We start from the raw sequence: 7,890 nt of genomic DNA on the forward strand, positions 1-7,890 counted from the left end.
GTTTTCGTTCGTATAAACAGTGTATTAAGTAAGATCCACGCTGCTTTAAGAAACCCAGAATAGTTGTACACAACCTAAATCCACATTTTAGTATTCTCCCTATATACATTTTTAAAAGCCAGATTTTGCTGTAATTATTTAATTCTAATTTTTATTAGCAAAGTTCAATTTGATATAGATTCGCTTTTCGATAGATATATGTTTTCTGTAGATATATGTTTCTCTTTTTGTGAATGTTTTTCTCATTAAAAAAATTTGGATTTAATGAAAAATATTTCATTTTGTTTTTATATAACAGGTATCGACTGTTTTCCCAAAATTGGCTTTTTCATAAAAAATGCACATAGTTTTTAACTCAATTTTTACATTTCTAACATGTTTTACTACTTACCAATACAAAAATACACTTCACACAAAATTCAGGAAAAGGACTTTTAATTTGTTTTTGTAAATTGTTTAAAAAAAAACTCTCGCCTTTTTTGTTATTCAAATTTAACGGTATTTGAATTGTATTGAAATCACTTGTTTTCCTTCAAATTCAAATTAATTTTCGATTTTTGCGCGCACACACACCTGAGGAATTGCAAATGAGGGAAAAATAGATCTTTTCGTAACAAATGTCCAAATTTGAATGACTGTTGGCTTGAGTTCAACACGTATCTTTATATAGAGATGGCATGTTAAAGCAATAGCAAACGGAAAACGACCAACAGTAACAACAACAACACACCGACATCATCGACCATCCGCCTCAGCACAGGATTCTGTAAAAAGCTATTTTTCCGTTATAACGTATTGTTTTTGTTATTGTTGCTACTATACCCAGGTTCATATTGTTGTTGTTATCTTTGCCGAATCCCCTCAACCAATCAGAACTGGAGAGCTTTCACGAACACTTAGCCAGAAGTGTTGTTCGTGCATTCGTACGATGGGTTATCGTTTTGGACCCTACCATCCTGAATGGACAGAAGTTTTTGTTGTTAAACGTGGGTGCAAAACATACACAAATGTGTGAGAGAGTGTGTGTATTTGTTTGTATGGAAAAACAAAGATGAAAGCGTAGGTTTATTTTTTGATGTGTGTGTGTGAAGAGGTTCCTTATGCACCTGTTAGCTGCTGTATTTACCTTATGTGAGAGATTTCAAATAGAAGTCCACGGGGATTAAGGTTAGAAGTCGCTGTTGCCATTGTCTGTTGTTGGTGTTGCTGGTGTTGCTGTCTATTTAGAATTCATTCATATACGTATATTTGTTGTGTGGTTATTTGCCCAGTTTAACTAATTAGTAACAAAATGTAGAAGGTTTTATTAATGGTTTAACTTTGCATCTCGTTTTCGTTGCTTTTTTACCCAAAAAAGTCAAAATTATGATGACGGCAAGGGTTCCTATTTTTATTTTTGGTTTAATTGCTTCACGTACTTTTGATGCTGTCCACAAACTTCTGTGTCTTCTGGTAATATTTTAATTGATGTAATAATTATCTATGTACATATTTAATGGAATATTTCTTCTTGCAAGAATATATTAAGAGCATATCCAAAAAAACATTTTTTCTAAATTAGCATACAAATCCTTTTACGTTCTACACTTAAAGGGAGATTAGGCGCCATCAAAAGTTTTGAATGAGTTCTTTTTTATTTAAAAAATAATAGAAATATTACTTTTTTATAGGAAATTCATTGCGTGTTCTTAAAGTGAAAAAAGAAAAAAACAGGATATGCTTATTAAAAAAAAATTACATAATAATATTCAACTTAAAGTATGTTTTATACTTGAGTTTTCATGTTTGTTGATACATGTCTAAAAATATTTGAAATACATGCGTCTTCAGTGTAGTTGAAGGAGATAAATTACACTAAATATGATAATATATTATTTAAAGAGTTATTGAAAAATCCTCAAGCGTAATCTTAGTTTATTAGTCGGAAATGTACGACATTGCCCACCAAGGGGTAAGGCAAGGCAACACATTTCCAATTTGCAGCCTATTTCTGTAAAAAACATAAACGAACCAATTCTGGTGAATGGCTCCAAATCCCTTTTTAATAAAAACCACTTTTTTTGAAAAAGGACTGAAATATTTACCAAAGCAACGTATTTTGGACATAAGTCACGCGACTTCATTCGTTAAAATTTAAACATGCATAAACTTCGTCCTCTTCGAACTGTTTATATCATTCTCGTATGGTGGACATTAAAAATACCTAAAATTAATCGGGACTTTTATATGAGGGATATATCATGGCAGATATTTGTTAGGAACATTTTAACCTAATGAGAACCTAAAAATATAAACTGTAACCAATTCGTTTAAGAAACATGTCCATGTTTGGCGTATTGGGAAACGTATGCTAATATTGAAAAATTTTGATTGGGAGATTTCCTTCTCCCAAATAACAATGTATTTCCCAAATAATAAATTACAAGCAATTTGGTTGAACACGTGCGCAACCTCCCCATAATATCGAAATTTAGGAGCTACCTTAAAAAATTGGAGAAATATTTATCATAGATTTGATGCTCAAAGAGAATCCAATATATCAAATTTTATATTTTGCACAAATACCCGCAATACCGAATATTTGGTGTACACTTATATGGAAGGCAACACCAAAACGTGGACTTATATATCTCATGTGAAATACTAAAAACCATGGGATGTGCAATGTTTTTCCAGAATTGCAAAGGTCTACCTTTATATAATATTTCGAGATTGATAGAGATTTTAGCAGGCAAACAGATATACTCCTTATGCTGGAGGTTATAGCAAGTCCGTTTTAGTTGGAACCTTTAAATGAGGACTATGTCATTGAAAATTGCCTGCTAGGTTGGAAAACTGGGCTAGAAACTTCCACATACCGAAAATACAGCGGGACCTTTGTATGGGAGCTATTTAAAACCCTTGACCTATATTGAAAAATTCCCGAGATGTTTTTTCACCCAAGAACACTAAATACGTAGACTAGCACAAAAGTCCATTTTTGGACTTTACGATATTGGACATTGACTAAAAAGTCGGCTTTTACCGACGAATGAAAAATCGTCTACGAATTCGAATTCGGATTCTTGTAATTTAAGAGATGTTTTCGTAATATTTCCATTCCATTTCGTATGTATTTCGTGTATAAAACTTTTCAAAATTTAAGGCAGTATTATTAAAAAGTAGTTAATTACAATGTGCATTCTTATAAAAATAATTAAAAATATAATGTTTTTAGAAGATTGATAGGAAAATGTGAAAAAGACTATAAATAGTACATTCGGGGTAGAAAGTCAAACTTTTGAGTCGCATATTAAAAGAAAATAGAACCCTTAGATAATCTGTATTTCAACCAGACTGATAGCGATGATAATTACCAGGCTATGACTATGGTGCCAAATGTGCCCCATCAAATGCCGAAGGTACCCAGGGTAGGGGCACATTCGGCGAATTTGACTTTTTTTACAAAACTGTAAAAATGTTTAACTAATACTAATTTATTATATGTTTGTGGTACTAGTTTTTATAATTTAGTTTCAGAGGACAATAATCATCCATAAAGTTTTTATATCTGTTGAATAAGTACTGAGATATAGAGCTCTAAACAAATAGTACCGAAGGTGCCCCAGTCTCCCCTACTATACCAAAACGTAGGACTGAATTTATTATTTGCTTTCATACGGGCATGTTCAACGGCAGAAGTGTATCCAACACACGCCGATGTGTTCTGTAACACACTTTACACCCATTTGAGGTGTATTCTTTACACTTACATTTTCATAGTGAGAGTCGGGAGTATTTATGTTTTTCTATATAAAAGAAAATCTTTCTTGAAATAAAAAAAGGCACATGATGGTAGATTAATATGTTATTATTGCGTATAATTGGTTTAAAATCACAAATTTAAAATAAAACGCCTTTAAATACAAATTTTAAACGGATACTAAGGTTTGTGTTGCATTTTCTTCAACTGGATTGCTCGCTTGACACAAAAAGCTGATTTGAAGTAAGGCCGAAGAAGATAGGGTTACCAAATGATCCACATAAATAAATCAACAAATTAATTATATTACAGAGTCTTTCATACATATATTTTATGTTGCGAATAATAAAATATAAAAAAATAATAAAATTACCGTTAGAACTTACGAAATTACAAAAAATAACAGAAACAATGTTAAAAACGAATACAGTTTATATTGTATGGCAACACTATTACTGCAAAGTACAATGTCGGCATTTATTTTTGTCGCAGTTCGAACATTTGAATTCACGTGAGATGCAGAACAGGAGCTAACTTCTGAGGTGAAGTGTATGTGTGAAGTGAAAAGAACACACCGTGAGTTCTAGAACATACCCCATAATTTGTTTAAAAAATTCAAAATACTGGAACCTTTATATGGGGTTTACCTAAAATGCCTGCAAATAAGTTTTTCCCACTCCAAGACCTCGAAGACTTGGAGGTAGAATAAAGTAGCTACAACCGTAAAATGCCGAATATAGGGTGGATCATATGTATGCAGCTATGTCAAAACATGGAACTATATCGAAAAAATTCTGCCAAAAATCCAGAATTTAAATTTACTGCCTCTATATTGGAAAATGCTTAAAATAAACTTCAAATTTAGGGGACCATCATTCACAATTTTCTGCATAGATATATATATATATATATATATATGTCACCCTCCGAAAACTCTAAAAAGCAATATCAAACTCTTGATTCTATCGATCAAACTTTGTCAAAGACAAACTGTAAAATGTACAGAATTTTCTCTTTGTTCAGTTCAATTTTTAACATCCTGTAACCCACAACTGAATGCACCAAGCAAAAAACAGCAAAATATGTTTTTTACTGCGAAATGTTTGGTCGATGGTTTGTTTGGTGGATACTTTACGAGGAATCTACGATCAGCATAGGTTTATTCGGATTATTTTTTACCTTCATATGAGATTTGTAAATTTTGAGGAGTAGACCGATACATCTTTGTACATTTTGTAGGTTTGGTAAAAATTTTAAAGAAGAATATTAGATTAAAAAAATCCTGTCGTTATCTGGGTTAAAAATTGGCTAACTATGTCCCTCGTTGCAAAGTTATTGATAACTGTTTGTTTACAAAACCGAAAGTGGTAATTCCGAATTTCGACGTCGTCAAACAGTTATGTGTCAATAATATTTTTAGAAGCACATTATTTGGAAATTAATTGGAGTTTAACCAATGACGTCAACGAGTTCCAATATAAACAAAACAATTTTACGTAAGCGTTATGCAGTCAACACAACAAAAAAAATCCGTGTCAACCTTCATTATCAATATTGTGATCTCTGTCCGAAATTCGTAGACTAAAAAAGAGGATTTGATTCTCATACACACATTTCCTTTGCTAAATTTACTACTATTATTATGTTTAACCTGGTACATTTTGTTCGAAATTAATATCCTCAACCACTTCAGATTGTTTTGCAAAACAAGAGCCTTAATAGCAGTAAATTTGTCACCTAAAAGAATAACAACAAAAACAAGAGATTATCACTGTGATTAGCAGCGCTGACATCAACACTGTAAGTGTTAGGTGTTTTTTGCAGGTAAATTATTATTTTTCCACCAAGCTAATCAATTTGAATAGATGTATAAATATGTTCCACAGCAACAAGTCAATGCACCATCGCTGATGATACGAAGGTACCACTTACCGGCGATAATACGATTCATCATTAAAAATCAATCATCATCACTGCTACTGGTATGGACACAAGGGAGGTTTGCCTATGTTTAACCCTTTAATGTCAGCTGTTTATCGTTCAATAGATTCCCAGAATATGATTTTGGATTATTGCAAAGATTTAAAATAAATTTGTTGTGAACGTTTGTAAACAATTTGACTACCACACCTGTTCCTGTGACAGTTTGTGTCTAACAATAAAAATCAATAATTCAATCAAACTCCTAGCTGACTGGACTGGGATTTGGAATTTCCCACACCCCTCGATTGGCATTGTGTTACACTTCATCTACTACATTTTTATCTACTAATAGCAATTTGAGAGTTACCCTCCTCATCCTCCCTGATATCAATCTGAACATTACAACAACCCAATGTGCACTTACCTAACCTCAATAATTACTTTCTGGAGGCTTATCAGGTTGTCAGTTTATGTCCAATTCACTTCTATTATAACAGCTATCACAACAATTCTTGATTGTTGATGAAGATTGAAGTTAAAGTTGTGATTTATGTTAATTAATTTGCATAAATTATGATTTGAATATGCCTGGTTGGCAATATTTGAATTTTCGAAATTATTAAACTTAAAAAAATGAGATAAATGTGAAGTAGATATTATAACCAAACACAAATCGAACAGAATATCAAAAGATCGAAGCAATTGGAAGAAATGAAAATGCAATAGAACATTTTATGCCCTAATAAAATTAGAATCTAAAAACAGAGCCTTAGGATATTTACAGACACGACTTGTGAAACGGACGAAGAAATTCACTCTTTAAAAATTTCAGTATTCGAAAATGTTGGATGCTAGGATTGTGCAAGGATTGGGGACATCGGCCAATGGAATATAGCGAAATAGAAAAAATATATTAATTCCAAATGTATGATATCGAAAATGCGAAATAGCACGCAATATTTATGATAGTGTTTTGCAATTACATAGCTACTTCTCCTTAGATGGCATTGAAAATAATATAATTCATTTAACGTATAGCCCTCATATTTTGTGCTTGTTTTTCGTTTTTTTTCGGATATTTTGTTTTCTCATTGAGTATAAAATATCCCTACCAAAAATGGACAATGATATGCGCTAATTTTTTATATTTCAGCTTCTCATTGGTTGTTAAACCGTTTATACCAAAATTTGCCTATTAAGTCGCTCCCAATGCACTATGTTATACTGTAATGGATAACGGGCGGGTCGGATAATGGAAAGTGGTCATATATAGACTGAGCGGATGTTCACGCACACGAAATATAAAAAAGAGGGACGAATATTGAATACCTGTGATAGTAAATACCAAAAATAGGGAGGGATTATTATATGAGGGATGATGCCTTAATTAAAATTAAAAGTAGTCTTCCCAAAAAATTTGACCAATAGTCATAATTTTTGGCAGGAAGATTTGGCACCCAATTAGAACCTCACACACTTAGCTGGCTTCAGGCAGAATATTTGTTCCATAAGCCAAACTTAAACCAGTAAGGAAAGTAGTAAAGTCGGACGGGGCCGACTATATGATACCCTTCACCACTTTGGGTATATTCAACAGATGAATCCTAACAGACGTCGAATTTTTAAACATGTCATTCTGTAACCTACACTAAATTTTTCATTTGGTCAGATATAGGGTTGCTTCTTACAATGGCACAATAATATTTAAAGCAATGTAAAGGAAATATATATATATAAGCTATATCGAAATCTAAACCGATTTCATTGTCACTAGTTAAGTTATATGCATTATGTACTTAAAACCGGGAGAAAATATATATAGGAGCTCTATCCAAATCTGAACCGATTTTCACGAAACTTAACACACATAATTCTAGACCTAATTCATTACGCTATACCAAATTTCGTGCAAATCGAAAGATATAGGGACTTTGGTGCACCATTTACATTAAATCGGACGAAAATATATTGGATAATAAATGCGACCTGTACTTTGTTTACAATTTAACATGGACAGACAGACGGACGGGCGGACATGCATAAATCGATTTAAAAAGTGATTCTATGCATATCACTTTTTTGCACGAGTATCCATGCTTCAGATCCATACAGCGGCAGGGTAGTATCGGCGTCATGTAGAGTTTGGACTAGCAAGAGGTGGCCTTGTTTTTGAATTGCAGACTCAGACCATAGTAGCATCGTTGGTCAACTCTATTCCTCTCCTG

Source organism: Musca vetustissima, unplaced genomic scaffold (genome assembly GCF_032173495.1).
Source record: "Musca vetustissima isolate MV318-11 ecotype Yass unplaced genomic scaffold, APGP_CSIRO_Mvet_v1 utg3344, whole genome shotgun sequence".
Taxonomy (NCBI): domain Eukaryota; kingdom Metazoa; phylum Arthropoda; class Insecta; order Diptera; family Muscidae; genus Musca; species Musca vetustissima.